Source organism: Heterodontus francisci, chromosome 9 (genome assembly GCF_036365525.1).
Source record: "Heterodontus francisci isolate sHetFra1 chromosome 9, sHetFra1.hap1, whole genome shotgun sequence".
In the NCBI taxonomy this organism is placed as follows: Eukaryota; Metazoa; Chordata; class Chondrichthyes; order Heterodontiformes; family Heterodontidae; genus Heterodontus; species Heterodontus francisci.
This window is the reverse complement of record NC_090379.1, coordinates 14,626,764-14,653,092: the sequence shown is the minus strand read 5'-3', so window position 1 is coordinate 14,653,092 and position 26,329 is coordinate 14,626,764. Positions and strand designations below refer to the sequence as shown.

The window sequence follows — 26,329 nt, the reverse complement described above, 5'->3', positions numbered from 1 at the left end:
GTATGAATGAAAACAAATTACTGTCGCACTATTTAGCTGTGTCAATCAACCTGCTTCACCTCAGAAATCTATCAATTTTTCAAAACATTCAAATGAGAAGATTTTCCTCTTGCATCTATGTTGAATTGAGAGCTTATTTTCATGTTTCTCCCTTTAATGATCACATTACAACACTCAACATGCTGCCTTCACCAGCACTTTCCAGAGTAGCAGTATTACTTATCCCTTCATAGATCGACATTCTATTTGCCTCTGCAATTGCTGGCATATGCTGCAATACTTAGCACATCTGGCCAGCTATTACGCTCACGTCTTTCTCTTCACCCGCTCTATGGCATCATTTCACTATTTTTAGCATCAATGTGCACAAGCCTTAAATGACAAACCTGAAAAATTCTTTGTAGTTCTCGTGATCCTGTTAGGCAAACACCCTGAACTTTCCATATAATTCAGCAGCCTCTGTAAACTTAGTTATTCTATTTTCAATATTGTTCCCAACATTATTTACAAATGTCATCATCAGTGGCCCCAGGACCATGAAAGAGAGTTTTGCACAGGCTATTGCTGCTCACTGGAACAACCACTAAACCTTACTCTTGGTTTCTCAAAATCCAAGTCAACTTATTGACCAACTTACATCACTTCTATTCCAACAGTATTTGTTTTAAACACACATGAACCGCCAACCTTTTCAATATATGGGGAGGTACAATTAACTAAGGCTTCTCTAAATCACAACATACCAAAATGTCATGATATTTGAACTTCTTGTATGAATAAGAGGTCGAGGTTTAGGCTTTTTTCCTCTAGCAGTTCCCAATCTTTTTTTGGATTTTGATGACTTTATAATCAGCACTCTTCAGTCTCTTACTCTTAACCGGGATCAATCTAATGGGACTATGTTCACTGGACAAAGGGAAACACTTGAGCAATAATAAACATTTTTTTTCAGGTAAAGGATTCAATAATTAGCTGTGGGATGACTAAAGGGAGAGAAAAAAGGACCGAGTGCTCCCTATACATTTGGGTATGGAAGCAAAGAACACTTTCCAACTACAAACAGTCTGACTGCCAGTAGCGGATTGTGAAAAGATGCTCAGAGCAACTGCACTCCTATTGAGAGTACTGCTGGTGGGCAGAGACAGATGAGAAAATTAATGTGGAATTTATTTTTATTCATTCATGGGATGTGGGCGTCGCTGGTTAGGCCAGCATTTATTGCCCATCACTAATTGCCCTTGAGAAGGTGGTGGTACATGCACAGTGCTGTTAGAAAGGGAGTTCCAGGATTTTGACCCAGTGACAGTGATGGAAAGGCGATATAGTTCCAAGTCAGGATGGTGTGTGACTTGGAGGGGAATTTGCAGGTGGTGGTGTTCTCATGCATTTGCTGCCCTTGTCCTTCTAGTTGGTAGAGGTCACGGGTTTGGAAGATGCTGTCTCAGGAGCCTTGGTACGTTGCTGCAGCGCATCTTGTAGATGGTACAGACTGCTGCCACTGTGCGTCAGTGGTGGACGGAGTGAATGTTTGTAGCTGGGGTGCCAATTAAGTGGGCTGCTTTGTCCTGGATGGTGTAGAGTTGTTGGAGCTGCACCCATCCAGGCAAGTGGAGAGTACTCCATCACACTCGTGACTTGTGCCTTGTAGATGGTGGACAGGCTTTGGGGAGTCAGGAAGTGAGTTACTCGCCACAGGATTCCTAGCCTCTGACCTTCTCTTGTAGCCACAGTATTTATATGGCTACTCCAGTTCAGTTTCTGGTCAATGGTAGCCCTTAGGATGTTAATAGTGGGGGATTCAGCGATGGTTGATCAGGAGATGGTTAGATTCTCTCTTGTTGGAGATGGTCATTGCCTGGCACTTAAGTGACAAGTAACATTCGCGCCACACATCAGCCCAAGCCTGGATATTGTCCAAGTCTTGCTGCATTTCGACACGGACTGCTTCAGTATCTGAGGAGTCACGAATGATGCTGAACATGGTGCAATCATCAGTCAACATCCCCACTTCTAACCTTATGATTGAAAGAAGGTCATTGATGAAGCAGCTGAGGATGGTTGGGCGTAGGACACTACCCTGAGGAACTCTTGCAGTGATGCCCTGGAGCGGAGATGATTGACCTCCAACAACTACAATCATCTTCCTTTGCTGTAGGTATGACACCAACCATCAGAGAGTTTTCCCCCTGATTCCCATTGACTCCAGTTTTGCTAGGGCTCCTTGAGGCCATACTTAGTCAAATGCTGCCTTGATGCCAAGGGCAGTCACTCTCACCTCTTGAGTTCAGCTCTTTTGTCCATGCTTGAACCAAGGCTGTAATGAGGTCAGGAGCTGAGTGGCCCTGGCGGAACCCAAATTGAATGTCACTGAGCAGGTTATTGCTAAGCAAGTGTCGCTTGAGAGCGCTGTCAAGAACACCTTCAACCACTTTACTGATGATCGAGAGTAGACTAATGGGGCGGTAATTGGTCGGGTTGGACTTGTCCTGCTTTTTGTGTACAGGACATATTTGGGCAATTTTCCACATTGCAGGGTAGATGCCACTGCTGTAGATGTACTGGAACAGCTTGGCTAGGGGCACGCACGACAAGCTCTGGAGCACAGATCTTCAGTACTATTGCTGGAATGTTGTCAGGGCCGAAAGCCTTTTCAGTATCCAGCGCCTTCAGTCGTTTAAGATCATGCGGAGTGAATCGAATTGGCTGAAGACTGACATCTGTGATGCTGGGGACATCAGCAAGAGGCCGAGATGGACCATCCACTTGGCATTTCTGATTGAAGATTGTTGCAAATGCTTCAGCCGTGTCTTTTGCATTGATGTGCTGGGCTCCCCCATCAATGAGGATGGGGATATTTGTGGAGCCAGCTCCTCCAGTTAGTCGTTTAATTGTCCTGATGTCATTTTCCGCCCTGTAAAGTGCCCAGTCTACCTCAAATTATCCTGGAAGGGTAATGTATCCCAAAATTTTGAGCAACGGGTGAGACTAGCTGTTTCACGCTGCTACTATGCAGCAGCAACAAGTGTGACATTCGCCACTAACAGGATTCTGCCGTCAAGCCAAAAAGATGTCCTGCCTATCACACAAATCAGTAATGTGATATATGAATTTCAATGCCAGTTCGATGCTATACGTCCCAAAGACTGGCGGATGATATCAAAAAACATGCCCTTTCCGCCGATCGCAACGGGCAAGGTACGGGCCATACCCAACCAGTCTGTGCTTGCAAAACTCAAAACAGTGTCCAACATTAAATATGATTCCGCGATTGGACAACATTTGCTAAATAATCCTCAGTATGCTAAGAATTACACTGACATCCAATTTAAGATTGACAGTAGGGCTCACAGTGTGGCGCATTTGTGCATACTGGAAGCTACATATATTAATACACAGGACCCTGTTCCTTGCAGACAGAAAGAACATGTACAAACATTACACCTGTTTCAGCTAAACAAGGTAAGTGAAAGCCATTCACTGGTTCATTCCTCAGGGCAATGCCTTGACCAGAGTCAAGCTGTCTTGTTAAATTTCAAACAAAGCTTGGCAGTTAACTGTCAGTCACCGTAAACTGGTGCATTCTCCATGGCAACGCCACTACCAGAGTTCACTTGCCAACCAATCAGCACTCTCTTCTCATACAGTATAAAGTTGCTGTTTTCCTTTACATCGGTACCCTTGCGGATTGCCCTGGTGAGTGAAAGTCGAAAAGCTTCGACAACGTGTCTCTATTTTCAACAATACTCAAGTTCTGTACTACCAAACAACTATAAACATACATTCCTCTAAGATACAAAAACCCAGCAGGAAAGGTGAATCAACCGTGGCTAACAAAAGTTAAAGATTGTATTAGGTCCAAGGAAGTGGCTTACAAGTTCACTAGAAAAAGTGGTAAGCCCGAGGATTGGGAGCAATTTGGAGTCCAACGAAGGAGGACAAAGAAACTGACACAGAAAGGGAAAATGGATTATGAATGTAAACTAGCTAGAAACATAAAGGCGAACTGTAAAAGCTTCTTTAGGTATGTGGAGAAGAAACGATTATCAAGGACGAATGTGGGTCCATTGTAGGTGGAGATGGGAGAGCTTGTGGTGGAGAATGAAGAAATAGCGGAGAGGCAAAACAATTACTTTGTGTCTGTCTTCACGGAGGAAGACACAGAAAATCTCCCAGGAATGCTAGGGAACCAGAGAACATGTAAAAATGAGGAACTGAAAGTAATTAGCATCAATAAAGAGATAGTACTTGAAAAATTAATTGGATTGAAAGTGGATAAATCCCCATAGATGAGCTACATTCTAGAGTACTGAAGGAGGTGGCTATAAAGATAGTGGATGCATTGTGGTTATCTTTCAACATTCTATAGATTCTTGAAGGGTTCCTGGAGATTGGAAAGTCCCAGATGTAACCCCACTATTTAATAAGGGAGCAAGAGAGAAAACGGAGAACTACAGACCTGTAAGTTGACGTCAGTAGTGGGGAAAATGTTAAAATCGATTATAAAAGGATGTGATCACCGGACACTTGGAAAATAATATGACTGGGCAGAGTCAACATGGATTTGTGAAAGAGAAATCATGTTTGACAAACCTGTTAAGAGTTTTTTGAGGATGTTACTTGTTGCATAGATAAAGGAGAACCAGTGGATGTGGTGTATTTGGATTTTCAGAAGGCCTTTGATAAGGTCCCACACAGGAAGTTAGTAAACAAAATTAGAGCACATGGGATTGTGGATAATATACTGCAATGGATTGAGAATTGGTTAATGGACAGAAAGCAGATAGTAGGAATAAATGGGTCATTCGCAGGATGGCAGGCTTTTACTAGTGGGGCACCGCAAGGATCAGTGCTTGAGCCATAGCTGTTCACAATCTATATAAATGATTTGGATATGGGGACCAATTGTAATATTTCCAAATTTGATGACAAAACTAGGAGGGAATGTAAGCTATAAGGAGGATGCAAGGAGGCTTCAAAGGGATTGGGACAGGCTTAGTGAATGGGCAAGAACATGACAGATGGAATATAACGTGAAGAAGTGTGAAGTGGTCCACTTTGGTCGAAAAAACAGAAAGGCAGAGTATTTCTTAAATGGAGAGAGGTTGAGAAGTGTTGATGTTGATGGGTCACTAAAAGCTAGTTTGTAGGTACAGCAAGCAATTAGGAAGGCAAATGTATGCTGGCCTTCATTGCAAGGGGATTTGAGTACAGGAGTAAAGATGTATTGCTGCAACAGTATAAAGCTTTGGTGAGACCGCTCCTGGAGTATTGTGTACAGTTTTGGTCTCCTTATCTAAGGAGGAATATATTTGCCATGGATGGACTGCAACGGAGGTTCACCAGACTAATCCCTGGAATGGCGGATTGTCTTATGAGGAGAAACTGCAGAAACTGGGCCTGTATTCTCTAGAGTTTCAAAGAATGAGAGGTGATCTCATTGAAACCTACAACATTTTTACGGGGCATGACAGGGTCGATATGGTGTTACGACAGAGACGGGAGGAGTGCACTGTTAATTCGCTCCCATTTCTCCACAGGTCACAACATATATTTACATTTTCCCACTTACCGTAATTAGATACTATATTTGTCCCCAGAATATAGCACACCAACCAGGTTTCTTTAATAAACTAAATTATCCATTTATTATACTCTTTGGCCTCCTTATCTCGAGAGACAATGGGTAAGCGCCTGGAGGTGGTCAGTGGTGTGTGGAGCAGCGCCTGGAGTGGCTATAAAGGCCAATTCTAGAGTGACAGGCTCTTCTACAGGTGCTGCAGAAAAATTTGTTTGTCGGGGCTGTTTCACAGTTGGCTCTCCCCTTGCGCTTTTGTCTTTTTTCCTGCCAACTGCTAAGTCTCTTCGACTCGCCACACTTTAGCCCCGCCTTTATGGCTGCCGCCAGCTCTGGCGAACGCTGGCAACTGACTCCCACGACTTGTGATCAATGTCACAGGACTTCATGTCGCGTTTGCAGACGTCTTTAAAGCGGAGATATGGACGGCCGTTGGGTCTGATACCAGTGGCGAGCTCGCTGTACAATGTGTCTTTGGGGATCCTGCCATCTTCCATGCGGCTCACATGGCCAAGCCATCTCAAGCGCCGCTGACTCAGTAGTGTGTATAAGCTGGGGATGTTGGCCGCCTCGAGGACTTCTGTTTATTAGATACCATTTATTATAAACCAAGTCTTAACCAATAATAAAGTAAAACATATACGCGAATTGAAATATTTAAGTCCCTTATTTTTATCCTAGCCCTCACACGCACACTTGCATACAAAACCGGTTAACCAGGAGGGAAAAAGAAGGGATTTCTGTTTGCAGCTGTTTCAAAGAAATAGAAGGAATAAAAAAAAACCTGGATTGCAGAGAAGATATGGAAGGAAGTCCTTTATTTTAGCGAGTTGTCCCAAAGTCTAATAGGTGGCTGCCACTCGGAATCTTTCCAGGCGAGGTTGATGAACAGTATGTCTTGATAATAAGCAAAAATAGCTCTCAAGTCAAACCCCCTACTATGTTTACTTGAAATTATGTGCCTTCCAGTAAAAACCTGTTTTCCAGTCAACCTTTTGTTGACCTTCCTTTGAAAAAAAGGTTTAAAGAAGAAAAGTTGAAATTTATTAAACTTAAACTCTAATTTGGTTAATGCCTACAGATACATAACACGCCCACACTAGCATGCATACACGATACACACATGCAAATAGAGAAAGAAAAGAGCAGAGAAAAAAATAAAGTAGAAAAGTTTGAGGCAATATCTGAAGAGTTTTTGTTACGGTTTTTCGAGCTCACTTGATTGTAGGTAGATCTTGCTTTTTGTTGGGGCCCAGTATTCTTCTTAAACCTTGTTCACTTAGGACACTTTTCTCTCTTGGGTTCATGTGTCTTTAGTGGATTCAGAGGCTTGTGAGAAAGAGATGGGAGCAGACAGGAGAGATTTTCTCAGTCCAGGAGCGAACAATTTTTTTTCAGTTCAAACTTTCTGTGGCTAGTTCAAAAGACCCTAGAACAGCCAGTTAGTCATGTGACCAGCTGGTCTTACCAGTCCTGGATGGTATCGCTTTAGCAGTCTCTGGAACGCTCCTCTTACGCACAATACCTGCTGATCAAGGTCCATTGTGGGTAGAATGTGTCAGGGAATGATCCTTTGATCTTCCAATCACTGTCTCTTAATATGCAAATGTCTTTTCCAGCCACAGCTGATCTGTTTAACAAGTCATTTTCTCGCTCCAGCAACAGTTTAAAATCAATGGTCATAACAAAATTAATGTGCCTCATTCTTGGCAGGTGGGGGCCTCGCATGGCAATGTTCAAGATAGAAATTAATCGATTTCTGGATACTAATGACATCAAGGGATATGGAGATAGTTGGAGAAATGACTGAGAGATAGACGATCAGCCATGATTTGTTTGAATGGCGGAGCAGGTTCGACAGGCCGAATGGCCTACTCCTGCTCCTATTTCCTATGATCCTATAAGAGATGCTGATGGAAATTAGGATGGAATAGCAGAGGTTCTGACCACAATCTTTCAATTCTCCTCAAATATTGGAGCTGTTTCAGAGAACTGGAGGATTGTTAGTATACAACTCTGTTCAAAAAAGGGAGAGGGCGAAATCTAGTAACTATAGGCCAATCAGTCTAGTGTCAGTGGTGAGAAAACTACTAAAGATCACTGTCAAAGACAAAAGTAATTCTCACTTGGAGAAGCATAGGTTAATAAGGGACAGCCAGCATGGATTTATTAAAAGCAAATGGTGTCCGACTAACCTGATTGAGGTTCTTTGATGAAGGTTTGATGATGGGAGTGCAGTAGATTTTCAATTTAGTCACACACACCAGCTTTTTCCACATAACCCTGCAAATTAATTCTCCATTACTTCAAAGAACTCTATCAAGTTACTCAAACACTTTTTGCTTTTAATAAAGCTATGCCGACTTTTGTTTGTTAGCCCATACCTTTCCAATACTTGAACATTTCCACAGTACACAAGAGCAAACACAAAAAACAGAAAGCAAGTTCTGCATCAAGCATATCGCAGTCATTTTAATTATCAAGACCATGAGGAGATCAGTTCAGATGAAATCTATTTAATTAAGACATTCCATCAGCACTCCTTTTTTTTCAACGAAACCTTTGCAAAAGACCCAGCACAGAACTACAGTTAATTTTTTCTGTTCTGCTGCTGTTCACTTTGTTGAAACAGGGAATGGCAATGACATAATCAGGGAATCAACTGAAGAAGAGTTACTCAGCCCAACAGTGAGTGAACTAAATCAATCCCATTTGTTAGTTGCTAACCCTGGGGCACTTTATCTATTGTGACACTCCACCAGCATACGGTAATTTGCATCCCTCACTCTCAGGTCTAGTACCTCCTCCTGTAAAGATAACCCACTGATTTAACAGAGGTACAATTGGAATCCAAAGATAAGCAACCTTTACTTCAGTAGCACACATTTTTTGTAAAAAAAATATAAACAAATCAAGACCACGTTCTGAAACAAAAAAAATTTGTGCCTTTTTAAATTAAAGTTTCCCACAAATACACGCACATGTGGCAGACACTGCTCTGTGTTTGCCAGTTTCAGAGTAGAGAAAGCCCTCTATCAGAGAATTGAACAGTAACATTTTGAGCAAAGCCATGTTAGCCATCTGCCATGAATTGGAAAATCCAAAATGATCATCTCTGTTGTAAATCAAGCGAATTCAACTTTTAAAATTTTCAAACAGAATTTATGTAATGATTTAGCAACATTTTTTTTTTATTTGTTTGAGGGATGTGGGGGTCACTGGTTAGTCCAGCATTTATTGCCCATCCCCAATTGCCCTTGAACTGAGTTGCTTGCTATGCCATGTCAGAGAGCATTTTAAGAGTCCACCACATGACTGTGGGTCTGGAATCACATGCAGGCAAGACCAGGTAAGGATGGTAGAATTCCTTCCCTAAAGGACATTAGTGAACCAGATAGGGTTTTATAACAATTGACAATGGTTTCATGGTCACCATTAGACTTAGCTTATTTAATTCCCTGATTAATTGAATTCAAATCTCATCATCTGTCAAGGTGGGATTTGAACCCATATCCCCAAAGCAGTAGCGCTGGGTATCTGGGTTACTAGTCCAGTGACAATACCACTACACCACCGCCTCCCCCAGTCTAGCAGCTATGTCCTTTAGGACTTGGCCAGCTCAGTCAGCAGTGGTGCTACTGAGCCACTCTTGGTGATGGACATTGAAGTCCCCCACCCAGAGTACATTTTGTGCCCTTGCCACCCTTAGTGCTTCTTCCAATTGGTGTTCAACATGGAGAAGCACTGATTCATCAGCAGGGGTGGGAGGGCAGTAGGTGGTAATCAACGGGGGGTTTCCTTGCCCATGTTTGACCCAATACCATGAGACTTCATGGATCCAGAGTCAATGTTGAGGACTCCAAGGGTAACGCCCTCCTGACTATATACCACTGTGCCATCACATCTGGTGCGTATGTCCTGTCCCACCTGCCGGTCCAAGGATGATGATAGTGGCATCTGGGACATTGTCTATAAGGTATGATTCGGTGAGTATGACTATGTCAGGCTGTTGCTTGACTAGTCTGTGAGACAGCTCTCCCAATTTTAGCATAAGCTCCCAAATGCAGGGTTGACATGGATAGGTTTGTCATCATTTCCAGTGCCTGGATCAATACTGGGTGGTCCACCCGGTTTCATTCCTTTTCTTAAACTTTGTAGCAGTTTGATACAACTGAATGGCTTGCTAGGCCATTTCAGAGAGCATTTAAGAGTCAACCACAAGGTTGTGGGTCGGGTGTCACATGTAGGCCACACCAGGTAAGGACGGCAGATTTCCTTCCCTAAAGGACATTAGTGAAGCAGATGCATTTTTACAACAATCGACAATGGTTTCATGGTTGCCATTAAACGAGCTTTTAATTCCAGATTAATGAACTGAAATCAAATTTCACCATCTGCTGTGTTGTGATTCGAACCCATGTACCCAAAACATTAGCCTGGGCCTTTGGATTACTAATCCAGTGACATTACCACTATGCCACCACCTCCCCTGTCCTACTGGTTAACGATCCTCCATATTTACTCTTTCAAAGCACTTCATGATTTTGAACATCTCTATTAAATCTCCCCTTAACCATGTCTATGCTAAGGAGAACAATCCAAGCTTCTCTAGTCTCTCCACATAACTGAAGTTCCTCATCCCATTCTAGTAAATCTCCTCTGCATGCTATCCCCAAGGCCTTGCCATACTTTCTCGAGTGTTGTGTCCAATTCTGCGCACCACACTCCAGCTGAGGCCGAGCCAGTGATTTATATAGGTTTAAGATAACTTTCTTGCTTTTGTACTCTATGCCTCTATTTATAATGAGAGATAGAAACCAGAACGGCACACATTCACTAAAATTTAGACCATCTACAACCAGTTATGTAGGTGTCATGCATACAGTAAATATGATCTCAGACATAACACATTACAGCAGCATATAGAAAAGATGCTTAATAATGTCAGGCAAAGCCCCCACCTGCCAAGAATGAGGAAAATTAACATCGCCATATGAACATTGATTTTAAACCATTGCTGAAGAAAGAACTTGCTTTAAAAACAAATTGGAGACTTTGCCTGGAGAGAGACATTAGCAAAACAAGTACTTAAAAGGACAAAGGAGCTATTCCCTGCTCCAATTTAATCCACAATGGACTTTTGATAACCTGAAATGCTTCAACATCTGGTAAACTACTAAGATGGCCAAATACACAAACAAACGTTGTTGGACCAGTTTAGTTGCATGACTGGCTGACCATTTGAATTTTTTTGAATTTAAACTTCCAACAGGGGTTTTGAACTCAGGAAGCTGTTTTCTCCTGGTCTGAGAACACCTATCTCCTGTCTCATCTCACTCTCACCAACTTTGGAAACCATTGAAGACTTATGAACACCAAGAGAGAAAAGTCTCCTACAGTGAACAAGGTTTAAGAAGAATACTGGGCTCCAACAAAACGCAAGAGCTGTCTACAATCAAGGACTCTACGGTGAGCTGGAAACACAAACAGTAACAAGAAACCCTCTTTACAGACTGCCTCAAACTTCGCCATTTTATTTTTCTTCTGCTCTTTTCTGTCCCAATTTGCATGTGCGTATCGCGTGTGTATGCTAGCATGGGCGGGTTGTATATCCATAGGCGTTAACCGTATTAGAGTTTAAGGTTTAATAAATGTCACTTTTCTTCTTTAAACCTAAGAAAGCCTGTTTATCTCATTTCTTTGCCTTATAATTGGAAAGTGGTGAACAAGGATTCACCAAAGGGGGAGCTCAAAACACTGTTTAAAATTGAACCCTGTTACAAGACCAGGCGAAGACTGTAAAAGACCCCTAGACATCGTTCTCACCTAGTCGTAACAATAATCATATTACTTTATTTTCTTGCCAGCAATAAACTGCAATGATCTTCCAATTCATTTCCTTTACAGAAGGCATATCTTTCTGTTTCCAGCTAAGAGTTGCAATAGCCTAAAAAATTGTGCAGTTTAAAAAAAAAAGTGGAATTCAACACAAATTCGGATTTTAATAAATCCCAAAATGGAAATGGCTTTCCTTAGCTCAACTATCATTGAACATGTGTGGCTCACGGTGTGTGTGTATATGTATGTATGTATGTATGTATGTGTGTGTGGTGTGTGTGGTGTGTGTGTGTGTTGGGGGATCAGTTAGCAGGGGTGCGGGGGGAGGGACTTCCTCTGCCTCCTTGCAATCATTGTGCAGTGGGTAGAGTTGAATTTTGCCGCTGTGTACAAGACTCATCTCTGTTGCAATTGGAAAAAAATTCTGCTTTGGGCTATTGCTGCAAAAAAAAGTTCAATTTTATACACTTGAAAGTGCATTTTTTTAAACTCTCAAAGCTGCTAATTAAGCTTTGATTAGAGGAAAGGAATTCTACAAAAGGAAGAAAGCATGGCAATATGGAATAAATGTGGAGTTAGGAACGAGGAAGAGGACACAGTGGATCAAGTACAGAAGAAACCGTGGAGATATACAAAGAAAAAAATTACATCTACACATCCTCAGGATACATTCACGCTCTTCACAGCCAATTGCATACTTTTTGAAGTGCAGCAACTGTTGTTATGTGGTTTAACATGGCAGCTAATTTGTGCAGAAGGTTCCACAAACAGCAATTAGATAAGTGAGCTGTTAATCTCTTCTGAGAGGTGTTGGTGGAAGCCTAAGTATAGGCCAGCACACTGGGAGAACTCTCCTGCTCTTCATCAAGTAATGACATGGGATTCTTTGCATCTACCTGAACAGAGAGGCAGGGCCTCAGTTTAACTTCTCAACCAAAGACAACACTTGCAACTATGCAACACTCATTCAGCTCTTACTCAGAAAAAAAGAGCAGGACTACTGAGCCAAACTGACACTATATGAAGGATTGCAAGATGGATGCAAAAAACTTCTAATAAGTGTGAGCTGGCAAAAGGTTTTCCCCTAGTGACTTCCCCATTGGGAAGATGAAATTTCCAGTCCAAGCCGAAGCAACTAAACTCTCACCTGAAGGATCTTTAACATTTAGCACCTCAACCACAATATTGACAGCTTTGTCACACTCTTGCATGTTAACATGGTAACTGGGAAAATTAAATTAGTTGCTGTAAATTAGTTGAGTAAATGGTCACAGAATTCTGGAAAATTGAGACATAGGAGACCAGCAACTCGACAAGGCGCCTTCAACTGCACCTTCCAAACCCGCGACCTCTACCACCTAGAAAGACAAGGGAAGCAGGCACATGGGAACACCACCACCTGCAAGTTCTTCTATAAGCCATACACCATCCTGACTTGGAAATATATCACCGTTCCTCCACTACCATTGGGAAAAATCCTGCAACTCCCTTTCTTACGGCACTGTGGATGTACCTGTGGGGAAGCGCAGTGTCGTGGTAATGTCACTGGACTAGCAATCCAGAGGCCCAGACTAATGCTCTGAGGACATGGGTTCAAATCCCACCATGGCAGCCTGTGGAATTTATATTCAATTAATAAATCTGGAACAGCGAAGCCAACATCCCATGAATTAATTATTTTTTTTTTTGACATTCAATCCTAGATTGTCACTCCAAATGTACTTCTCCCCAAGAAGACTATTACCAACACCCCAAAAGGATTCAGATTTTCAATGATCTAACTAGATTTATTTACAGAGATCAATTTAGCAGGTTACGTTTAGAACAGCAAAGGCCAAGATAAATTGACAGCAATAAACGTCCTGATCTTTAAAACTGTCCTTGGCAGGCAGTGAAGTAAGTTCCTTTTTCAATAGTTCATGGCAATCTGGTGCATGCTTATGGCACTATTTCACTCAGGATTACCTGAGCCATAGACTTAAATATAACCTGTTTTTGTCAAATTGCTTAGAATATATGGAAATTTTGATGTAACAGACATGATCCTCTGATAGTCCCATTTCCAGTTTGAATGATCCACAGGAGGATGTTGTTCACATGTCTCAATGGTGCTTTCCTAGCTTAATTAACATGTTAACACTGATTGGAGATCAAAGGCAAAAGCTATCTTCTAGCCCTAATGAAGAAAAACATTAAAGTACTAATTTGTATCTTTTTTTTATTCATTCATGGGATGTAGGCGTGGCTGGCTAGGCCAGCATTTATTGGCCATCCCTAATTGCCCTCGAGAAGGTGGTGGTGAGCTGCCTTCTTGAACCACTGCAGTTCTTGGGGTGCAAGTACACCCACAGTGCTGTAAGGAAGGGAGTTCCAGTATTTTGATCCAGCAACTGCGAAGGAACGGCAATATAGTTCCAAGTCAGGATGATGTGTGGCTTGGAGGGGAACTGGTAGGTGAACTTGCAGGTGGTGGCGTTCCCATGCATCTGCTGCCCTTGTCCTTCTAGGTGGTAGAGGTCGCGGGTTTGGAAGGTGCTAAGGAGCCTTGGTGCTTTGCTGCAGTGGATCTTGTAGATGGTACACAAAGAGAGATTTATTTCGATCTATAGTGAATATATCATCGAATTTGACTTTTTTTGGGTCAGACATTGAACGAAGGATTATTTACAAATTCTAGAAATTACAGCATAGAGGGGCAGCTTTTCATTCAGTTGTGCTGCTGTAACAATATATTTTCCAGCCCTATATCTGTTGCTTCTCATTGTTGCTTTTCATTCTCCCCCTATTCTTGCTTCTCAAAAATTCATGCAATTCCCTTTAGCTGATGCTATAGCCACTTGTGATAAAGCACTCTGTTTTCTATTGATGCTCCTGGAAAGCAAATCCTCTAATTTCCCTTTTCATTCTTCAAGGGATAATCTTGAACTGATTAATTACGGATTTGTCAAGCAGTGGAAACCATCTTTCACTATTTAACCTCTCAAAACTTTTTATAATTTTGAAAAACTCTATTTGATTCCCCCATAAGCTTTCTTTCAGTGCAAAAATGCTCATTTATTCCTTTGTATCTATAATCACTCATACCTGGTATGTTGTAGATTAATCGAAGTCAAAAGACATCCCATCACAGAGCCCTGGGGCACATTATTAACAACTTCATATATCCCTACTCTATGCTCTATCCCCTAACTATTTCGAAAGCCATACTCTTATATCCACTTTAACACCACAGATCATAATTTTTCTAGTCTCCTTTATATCATTTAATTTTTCTGAAAATCTATTTATTTAACATTCAATTATTTTAATACACTGATTTCCACACTAAAAAATCAATTAAACTAGCATGGCTTGTCAAATCTGTGCTGACTACCTCCAGAAGTTTATTCCCAATCAAGGTAAGATTGATTAGCCTTTAATTTCCTGTCTTCTCCTTTAAGACTTTCTTAAACAGAAGTGTGACAGTTTGAAACACTAATTTTATAAAGGTTTTTTGGCAAATTCTGATTATTGCATTCCCCAACCGCCCTCTGTATTTTTGGATGCATACTATCTGGGCCTGGTGACTTTAGTCCCACTAACTTTTTTGAATATCTCAAGGAGTGGTTTTCCACATCCTCTTCAGGTACTCCTCCAGCCCTATGTGCATGGTTCTCTATATAAAAAAAACTGTTGCAAATAACTTATTAAACTTCCCTGCAATTCCCTTGTCTCAGGCATAAGACTTTTTTTTTTATTCTTTCATGGGATGCAAGTGTTGCTGGCAAAGCCAGCATTTATTGCCCATCCCTAATTGCCCTAGAGAAGGAAATGGTGTGCCGCCTTCTTGAACCGATGCAGTCTTTCAGGTGTAGGTACGCCCACAATGCTGTCAGGAAGGGAGTTCCAGGATTTTGACCAGGCAACAATGAAGGAACTGCGACATATTTCCAAGTCAGGATGGTGTGTGACTTGGAGGGAAACGTGCAGGTGGTAATGTTCCCATGCGCCAGCTACCCTTATTCTTCCAGGTCATGGGTTTGGAAGGTACTGTCGAAGGAGCCTTGGCGAGTTGCTGCTTCTACACTGCAGCCAATGAGCACCAGTGGTAGAGGGAATGAATGTTCAAGGTAGATCACACATGCTAATTTGTCCTGGATGGTGTCGAACTTCTTGGGTGTTGTTGGAGCTGCACGTATCCAGGCAAGTGGAGTGTATTCCATCACACTCCTGACTTATGCCTTGTAGATGGTGGACATGCTTTGGAGACTCAGGATTAGTCACCTCAAAATTCCCAGCCTCTGACCTGCTCTTGTAGTCACAGTATTAATGTGGCAGGTCCAGTTAACTTTCTGGGCAATGGTAACCCCCCCCAAGATGTTATTGGTGGATGATTCACCAATGGTAATTCCGTTGAATGTCAAGGGGAGATGGTTAGATTCTCTATTATTGGAGATGGTCATTGCCTGGCCCTTGTGTGGTGCTAATGTTACTCACCACTTATCAGCCCAAACCTGAATGTTGTCCACGTTCTTGCTACACACAAGCAGACTGCTTCATTTTCCGAGGAGTTACGAAACACTGTGCAATCATTAGCAAGCATCCCCACTTTTGGCCTTATGAGGGAGGGAAGGTCATTGATGAATCAGCTGAAGGTAATTGGGTCTAGGACACTAGCCAGAGGAACTCCTGCAGCGATGTCCTGCAGTTGAGATGATCGGCCTCCAACAACCATAACCACCTTCTTTTGTTCTAGGTATGACTCCAGCCAGTGGAGAGTTTTCCCCCTGATTCCGATTGATTTCAATCTTTTGAGGGCTCCTTGAAGCCACACTCAGTCAAATGCTGCCTTCATGTCAAGGACAGTCACTCTCACTCAACTCTGGAATTCAGCTTTTTTGTCCAAGTTTGGACCAAGGATGTAATGAGGTCTGGAGCTGAGTGGCCCTGGCAGAATCTAAACTGAGCAGTAAACAGGTTATTGCTGAGTAAGTGCTGCTGGATAGCATTGTTGATGACACCTTACATCACTTTGCTGAGGAATGAGAGTAGACTGATGGGGCAGTAAATGACCGGATTGGATTTGTCCTGTTTTTTGTGGACAGGTAGATGCCAATGTTGCAGCTGCGCTGGAACAGCTTGGCTAGGGGGACAGCCATCTCTGGAGTACAAATCTTCAACACTACAGTTGGGATGTTGTCAGGGCTCACAGTCTTTGCTGTGTCCAGTGCGCTCAGTTGTTTCTTGATACCATGTGAAGTGAATCAAATTATCTGAAGACTGATATCTGCAATGCTGGGGAACTCAGGAGGAGGCTCAGATGGATCATCCACTCAGCACTTCTGGCTGAACGTGGCTGCAATATGGTCTTAGTAGGGGCATAAAATTACAGGGCTACAACATTTGCCCTGTTGATTATACAGCTTGGCTTCATAAAATACCTGAAAATTACATCATATTCTGGTGCCAGCGATTTGTAAGAAATACCCATCCTATCACCCCACTGGAAACCTCCAATTCTGACCTCTTGAGCATCCCCAATTTTAATTGCTCCACCATTGTTGGCCGTGCCTTCAGCTGCCTAGGTCCTAAGCTCTGGAATTCCCTCCCAAAACCTCTCTACCTCTCTTTCTCCTTTAAGACATTCCTAATATTTTACGCAGTTCGGTGTCAAATTTTTGTTTGCTAATGTTCCTGTGAAGCGCCTTGGGACGTTTTATTACGTTAAATATAAATACAAGTTGTTGTTGTAGGACTGTGATGTGTTAGAATTTCTGGTTTTAGAATTTTCCAATATGAAAAGCACTCAACAGATAATTATCTCCTGAAATAAAATGGTCATTTCAGGCCATGTGGAAAATACTGTAACAAAGACTGAAACAACAGGCCTCTTTAAAGTTTTGTTAATTATAGTCCATTAACAGCTTCAAGTAGATGCGTGCACAATCCTGAAATCGCTAATTAGTTAAGTTTAGATTCTCACTAACAAAATTAACTGCAACAGGTACAATATGAAAACATTTATGCAAAACAATTCAAGCCACATGATTAAATACCATTCCACCCTGAAAGCTGCGAAAGGTTTTGCAAAAAAAAGTTGTTTTTTTTTAAAAGGTAATATAGTGCAAAATTGAAAAAATAAATTAAAAAAAAAAAATTAAAATTCATTGCAGGAACTTTTTGGAAATTAATTCCAATGCTGAGCATTGCTCTGTAAAAACAAAAAACTGATTTAGGACTGGTATCAGTGGAATAAAAGCAGAAAACGAACTGCAATACTTGCATAGAAACAGGAATCATTAACTTTATTCAGTTCCCTCACACTGTTGGGCTCAATAACCTTTCTGAACTAGTATCGTCAGTGATCCTTGATCCTGGGTCCAAAAAAAGACAGCAAATGCTAGACATATGAAATTATTTTAAAATTGCTGAAAATGAGCAGCACGCCAGTCAGCATCTTGAGGGAAAAAAGGTAACAACAACTTGTATTTAAAATTGCACCTTTAACATAATAAAAGTCCCAAGGTGCTTCACACAAGCATTATCAAAACAAAATTTAACACCGAGCCATATATGGGATATTAGGGCAGATGATCAAAAGCTTGGTCAAAAAGCTGGGTTTTAAGGAGCATCTTAAAGAAGGAAAGTGAAGAGGCAGAGAGGTTTAGGGAGGGAAGGGAATTCGGGCCTAAGCAGCTGAAGGCACAGTCAGCAATGGTGCAGCAATTAAAATCAGGGATGCTCAAGATGCCAGAATTAGATGAGCACATTACGTCAAAGGGTTGCAGGGCTGGAGGAGATTACACAGATAGGGAGGGGCAATGAACAGATTTGAAAACAAGGGTGAGAACTTTAAAATAGAGATGTTGCTTAACCGGGAGCCAGTATAGGTCAGCAAGCACAGGGGCGATAGGTGAATGGGACTTGATGTGAGTTAGGACATGGGTGGCAGAGTTTTGGATGACCTCAAGTTTACAGTAGGTGAAATGTAGGAGGCCAGCCAGGAGTGTGCGACAGAGACAGAATGAAGTCGGACAACAGTAAGGCGGTGGAAATAGGCCGGTCTTAGACAAGGTGCAAATGTGTGGTCGGAAGCTCACCTTGGGTCAAATTTGACATCAAGGTTGCAAACAGTGTGGTTCAGCCTCAGATAGTTGCCAAGGAGAGGGATAGAGAGATAGTTTCATGTTTGAACACAAATGCGCCCTGATGCTAGGTCCATCCAAAACATTAAGCTTATCTTTTCTTATTCAGATGCTGAATGGCCTGCTATGGATTTCTAACATCTTTGGTTTTCATTTCAGAATTCCTGCATCACTGGGGATTTTTACTTGGAAATGTACCTGAGCTTGACTGCGAGGCGCAATGAAAATCCAGTTCTCACAAAAGGTCATCAACATGAAACATGAACTGCTTCTTGCTCCACAGGTGCTACCTGAGCTGCTGAGTATTTTCAGCATTTTCTGTTTTTTCCATCAATGATCATCCCTGCATTTATAACTATGTCTCTGTTAGTGAAAATTCAGCTTCCTCACAGTCATCCTCAGTATGTCACAGGAACAGGACGAGGCCATTAAGCCTCTCAAGCCTATTCTGCCATTCAATCAGATCATAGTGATCTGTCCCTCAACTCCATCTACCTGCCTCAACTCCATATCCCTACCTAACAAAAATTATATCAACCTCGGTCTTGAAAGCTCCAATTAACCCCCAACATCCACAGCCTTTTGGGGAAGAGATCCTGACTTCCCTCAGCCATGGCATCAAAAATTGCTTCCTGTTTCCTGCGAAGTGGCCTGGCTCTAATTTTAAGATTGTGCCCTCCAGTTCTGGATTTGCCCCACCAGAGGAAATAGACAAACTATCTACCCAAGTCAGTGCACTACAATAAAAAAGACAGAACAAAAAAGCAGCAACTTGTATTTACATAGGGCCTTTAACATAGTAAAACATCCTAAGGCACTTTAAAGAAGCTTTATCAAACAAGATTTGACACTGAGGCACATAAAAAGATATTAGAACAGATGACCAAAAGCTTGCTCAAAGGAGCATTTTAAGGAGTGTCTTAAAGGAGGAGAGAAAGGTAGAGGGGTATGGAGGTTTAGGGAGGGATTGCGAGAGATCAGGGCCCAGGCAGCTAAAGGCACAGCCACCAATGGTGAAGCAATTAAAATCAGGGATACTCAAGAGGCCAAAATTTGAGAGCAGATATCTGAGGGTTGTGGGACTAGAGGAGATTACAAAGATAGGGAGGGCAAGAACATGAAGGGATTTGAAAACAAGGATGAGATTGAAAATAAAATTGCTGGTGGTCACTAGGACAAAGCAGCCCTCTTGATCAGCACCCCACCCACCACCTTAAATATTCGCTCCCTCCACCACCGATGCACTGTGGCAGCAGTGTGTACCATCTACAAGACGCACTGCAGCAACTCGCCAAGGCTACTTAGCACCTTACAAACCCGCAACCTGTACCACCTAGAAAACAAAGGCAGCAGACGTGTGGGAACCCCACTACCTGCAAGCATCCCTCCAAATCACACACTATCCTGGCTTAAACTATATCACTGTTCCTTCATCGTCGCTGGGTCCAAATCCTGGAACTCCCTCCCTAACACAATGCATGTACCAGTGGTTCTCCAAGTGCGGGCTGCAGGTTGGTCCAAAAGGCAAATACTGGCGCATGCCACAGCCGAGGCCGTACGAGAACACAGAGCAGAACCGCCATCCCCACCACTCACGTGACGTCACACAACCAGACCAGCTCCCATGTGCGCAGCACAAGTTGTCATGAACATGAGTAATAACAATGTAGTTTTATAAGCAAGATTTATGTTCCTGTTACAACATAACTGCAAGATCAGATTTTCAACACTTGTGGGGCTGAAAACAAAGAGGAACCGGCTAAATGTGGAACCTGACATGAGATTGAAGCTGTTCAGCTTGAAACCAGACATCACCTCATTGGTGTCTGAACAAAAGCATCACCATTCTTCCCACTGACTGATGAGTTTTTTTGCAGCGGCAAGCGAAAGTGGGTGAGGTAGGACTAGTAAGTGGTCTGCGGGGTCTTTTGCCCCACCTATGTGATCTGCAGATGAAAAAGTTTGGAAAGAACTGACTACACAACGACTGCAGCAGTTCAAGAAGCCAACTCACCTCCTCCAACTTCTCAAAGGCCATTAGGGATGGGCAATAAATGCTGGCCTTGCCAGCAATGCTCACGTCCCATGGATTGATTTTTTTAAAAATCGATCAACAGCCATGCATTATAACAGACATTTTGGTGCTGACTGAAATCAAGTGGAGTGTACTGTTTCTAACATAACTCACCACCTTCTGAAATAAACTCAATTGGAATTATGAAAGGTCTGCTTTCAATTCCCCTTCAGTGTTAGTCTCACAGTGGACTACATATTTCCATTAGGTTTGTTAATCACATTGAATCAGTAGCAAGTGAAAATCATAATTGCAATCATAGATCTTAAAGCTCTTTTTTTCACTGCTACTTTAGTTTTTTTTCCACCAGATAGGAGTAAAAATTTTAACTGATTAAAAAGGGCCAAAGCATTATTGCAAGTGATTCGCCCTAGGCATTAATTTCCCATCTAAGTACATCAATTAAGGCTACAGTTTTTCATATTAAAGGAGTGCCAAGAGCCAAGTATTTTTGGAGACCTTAAGCCATTTGCCCCAAAATGAATAATCTGGAACTTTTTGTACATGAGTGCATCAGCCATATGTTAAAAGGTAATTAAAACTTAAAGTAAGCCAAACTTAGACCTGACTTCAGGCACCTTAATAGAGACTATCCAGTGATATGCAAGAATTCTGGTTCAGTTATGAAACAGCCAAAGAATAAGGCTCGTTTCCCTCTGCCCCTAATAATATTCCTCTGGCTGCTGACAATGTGACTCTGAATACCACCATATCAAGACACAAGAGGTTTACTTAGATATCATTCTAGTTCCATATTTTCCTCCTACTTAAAGCTATAACAACCCTCAACTTTTAAAACCTAAATATACCTGCCCAGTACAAGAAAGTTGAAGATAACCTGGAGTACCAGAAGTCAGAGGACAGTTTATTGTGTGTGCGTGGGAGTGTGTGAAAGTTGGAGAATAGTTTATTATTTCACTTAGATTGAGTTTTGATTTTAAGTACAATAAACTAACCTCTTTCTTATTTAAACTTAAGAAAACTGGTCTTATTGGTTCTTTTATGATCATAGCACATAAAGGGTTAAACACTTACTATATTGGTAAGTACATCCACTGTTCAAAAAGGAATAAACCCTGTTGCGGTCAAACAAGGAGAGGGACAAGAGGGTAGCCATTCAACCCCTCTTCACCTGATTGTAGCAATATTTACATGGTGCTTAAAAAGACAAAAAGTTCACAGTCAGAGGTGATAAACACCCCAGTAACCCACTCAGCACTCTGCATGACATGGTGGCCTCTGCGCTGGGCCACTTCTATGCAATTCCCTCCTTGTGGCCTCAAAAGGAGGTGAAGGCAGCCTGCTCACTTGCCTCTGACTGCGCCGGTCGTCCTCGTCCTCGTCATGGAGGTCCCGGAGTGCGCATCTCCAGAGGATGCTGCACCGAAATCATTGCGGGGGCAGTCGTCGTCACTGGGCCCTGCTACACAGATCCTCCCTGTCACAAGGGCCAAGGAGACCGAAGATGATGGCACCCTGTGAGGGGTGGCAGCCTCATCCTCTTCAGTGCCAGCTTCAACCACTGGCCAATGCTCTAGATGGCTGAAGAGGAGCACCAGCTGGGGGAGGCAATTGGTATCACCTTCAAATATCCTTGCACCATCAGTGCCACTGACCTGTCCATGTTAAATACTGTGGCATGCATCCTGTGTACAGCAGTGCACAGTTCCTGCATGCACTTCAAGTGCTGCCATACTGGATAGACTCCTCCATTCTCTGACCATGACCTTGCACAGCCTCAGGGAATTGACATGTGGAAGCACATCTGCTGCTGGTCTAGGTAGAGCCTCTTTTCCAGCGACTCGAGGCCCAGCTGAATAAGGCTGCATCTGCCCTCTCTTCTCCAAGAGGGACTGGCCAAAGCTGCCTCTGACACCTCCTCCAGCACATTAGTGTCACCCCATCTAACTGTGTTCGAGGACCCACCAAGGTGGTGGATGGTATGCTTGGAAAGGTGCAATGGTGCTTCTTTGAAGCACAGCTCTCTTGGCCTGGTAATGGTGAGGGAGATGGTCTCCTTGGCTTGACGTCTGCACCAGTAGGAGACACAAGAGATCATGAGAGGTAGCCTTGGACAGAAGCCTCTGCAGCGTTAAGGCTGCCCAATGCAATTTAGTGTTCGGTGTGCTGTCAGATGGGATGGAGTGCAAGGGTACCCCTTAATGAGCACATTGCCCTTTCGAATCACCATCTCCACCATGAGTGCCCATCTTGCCATGGCCAACTTCCTCATAGTCTGCGACCCTGGCCATCTCCAAAGCTCCCTCCTCCAGGGTTGTGATCACGTGAAGGTAGGGCACCCCTCAAAGTTTGGGCCCTCTCCCGTGCATTATGGGCCCATTTCTCCTGCAAGCACAAAAGTGGTGATAAGGCACGACTGGCCTCCACTGTCAACTGCGCCTATTCATTATTCATATCCATGCATGTCTCAGGGCTGGTAGCATGATGGCTCAGCCATTCTGAGGGGTCAATATGTGTGGATACACACACTCCCATGTTCAGGAGCAGAATGTGCCCTGAGGCTCCTCAGCTGGAATGTCTGCTGGAGGGTGAATATCAGAGACCTGTCCTGAGGGTTGGGGATTGCACTCACTTTGCCAGAGCACATCAGATCATTGAACCTATTCCAACACTGAATCCAACTTCTGCAGACCATACACTTGTTGTGTCAGCGATGTTCATCCACACATGCTTCAACCTGCCAACTTCCAGAAAAGGACCACCCTCCTCTTCCTCATGGCCCCCAGGTAGACTTCCAGGTCTGCATCAGAAAATAAAGGGGCTTCCCTGCCTCGAGTTCCAAGCCTCCAGCTCTCCTGAGACATTCCTGAATGCAAAGCTTCTATGCTCTTCCAATCAGTCTGTTTAAAATCAGGCCCATCTCCCTAATTGGCCGCAAAACCCCTCTCCAAGCCAATTAAGGAGCGCCCATGTGAAACTCTGGGCTGATGCCGGTTTTCCCCCAGGAGCAGCTTTGGGACCTGGAAACAGTACCGACTTCAGTTTCCCACCCCTGCAGCAAAAATCCAGTCCCAGATATCTAATTGAACAAGCCATCGACATGTTGAAGGTGTGCTTCAGGTGCCTAGACAGATCAGGTGGTGCCAGCCGGGTGTACAGAATGGTTCTGATGTGCTGCATTCTGCACATTGCCCAGCAGCAAGGTTTGAAGCTACAGAGGACCAAGACGCAGAGCACACAATTGGCTGCGGACACCTCCAAGGAGGAAGAGGAGGAAGGTGACTGGGACATTGCAGCCCAACTGTCAGATCTGCTGAGTATTTCCAGCACTTTGTTTTTTCATTTTTTCCATACATCTTCAAGCACACGCCTGTGCGCTTACAAAGCTTTATTCGACTGCTTCTATATGGTACAAGCCCTGTGGCTTCAGCAGAGGTAGTGGCAGGTAGCTCAGATCCCTGTTCTGAGATGCCCTTGGCCAACAACTTCTGGGTTTTGGAACTTGAGAGAACTGATAACTAAATATTGGAAAAATTGAAGCCATTGTCTTCAGTCCGAGCCACAAACTCCATCTCTCTCCCTGGCTGTCTGAGGCTGACACAGACTTCGCAACCTTGGTGTCATATTTGACTCTGAGATGAGCTACTGACAACACACCTTCACTTTTAACATATGTCCCCAGGCGCTTCACAGAAGCATTATCAAGCAAAATTAGACACTGAGCCAAGTAAGGAGATATTGGGGCAAACGGCAAAAGCTTGGTCAAAGAGGTAGTTTTAAGGAGCGTCTTAAAGGAAGAAGAAGAGGTACAGAGACAAACGGATTCAGGGAGAACACAAGAAACAGAAGCAGGAGTCAACCATAGGGCCCTTCGAGCCTGCTCCGCCATTCAAAATTATCATGGCTGATCTTAGGATTCAACTCCTGCTCACCATACCTCTTGATTCTCTGAGACACCAAAAATCTGTTTATCCCAGCCTTAAATGTATTCAACGATGGAGCATCCACAACCCTCTGGGGTAGAGAATTCCAAAGATTCACAACCCTTTGAGTGAAGTAATTTCTCATCTCAGTCCTAAATGATCGGCCCCTTATCCTGAGACTGTGCCCCCGTGTTTTAGATTCCCCAACCAGCAGAAATAATCTCTCAGTGATTACCCTATCCAGCCCCTTCAGAATCTTGTATGTTTCAATGAGATCACCTCTCATTCTTCTAAACTCCAGAGAATGGGAGGAGCATGAGCATGGGAACACCACCACCTACAAGTTCCCATTCCAAGCCACACACCATCCTGACTCGGAACTATATTGCCGCTCCTTCACTGTCATGGGATCAAAATCCTGGAACTCCCTTCCTAACAGTCTGTGGGTGTACTTATCCCACATGGACAGCAGCAGTTCAAGGCGGCAGCTCACCACCACTCTCTCAAGGGCAATTAGGGATGGGGCAATAAATGTCGGCTTAGCCAGCGACACCCACATCCCATGAATGAATTTTTAAAAAACACAGGCTCAATTTACTTAATCCATCATAGGACAACCCCCTTATCCCAGGGACCAATCTAGTGAACCTTTGCTGCACTGTTGCCAATGCAAGTATATCCTTTCTTAAATGTGGAGACCAAAACTGCACAAAGTATTCCAGATGTAATCTCACCAAAACCCTGTACAATTGCAGCAATACTTCCTTACTCCTGTACCCCAATCCCCTCGCAATAAAGACCAACATGCCATTTGCCTTCCCAATTGCTTGTTGCACCTGCATGTTAATTTTCTGCGTTCCTTGTACAAGCACACCCAAGTCTCTGAACATCGACACTTACAAGTTTCACACCTTTTAAAAAATATTCTGCTTTTCTACTCTGTGCCCTCCCCACAGCTTAGCTTTCCACCTACCTTTGTATCATCAGCAAACTTAGATACATTACGCTCTGTCTCTTCATCTAAGTCATTGATATAGATTGTAAATAGCTGAGGCCCCAGCACTGATCCTTGCAGCACTCCACTATTTACTACCTGCCAACTTGAAAATGCCCTGTTTATGCCCACTCGGTGCTTCCTATCCATTAACCAATCATCTATCCATGCTAATATATTACCCCCAACTCCATGAGCCCTTATCTTGCAATTAACCTTTTGTGTGGCACCTTATCGAATGCCTTTTGGAAATCGAGCTATACTACATCTACTGGCTCCCCTTAATCTGCCCTACTAGTTACATCCTCATAAAACTAATAAATTTGTCAATCAGGATTTCCCTTTAGTAAAACCATGTTGACTTCTTGAAATCATATTGCGCTTTTCTAAGTGTATTCGCTGCCTCCGGAGAATACTTGGCATCAGGTGTCAGGACCGTATCTCCAACACAGAAGTCCTCGAGGCAGCCAACATCCCCAGCTTGTACACACTACTGAGTCAGCGGCGCTTGAGATGGCTTGGCCATGTGAGCCGCATGGAAGATGGCAGGATCCCCAAAGACACATTGTACAGCGAGCTCGCCACTGGTATCAGACCCACCGGCCGTCCATGTCTCCGCTTTAAAGACGTCTGCAAACGCGACATGAAATCCTGTGACATTGATCACAAGTCGTGGGAGTCAGTTGCCAGCTTTCGCCAGAGCTGGCGGGCAGCCATAAAGACGGGGCTAAAATGTGGCGAGTCGAAGAGACTTAGTAGTTGGCAGGAAAAAAGACAGAGGCGCAAGGGGAGAGCCAACTGTGCAACAGCCCCGACAAACAAATTTCTCTGCAGCACCTG

General features: G+C 43.2%; 1 protein-coding gene across 7 annotated transcripts in view; it reads right to left on the bottom strand.

The window, feature by feature from the left end:
• The window catches only part of LOC137373594 (centrosomal protein of 128 kDa-like), a 442,182-nt gene that overhangs the window by 250,345 nt on the left and 165,508 nt on the right, over positions 1–26,329 (bottom strand). The window lies entirely within an intron of this gene.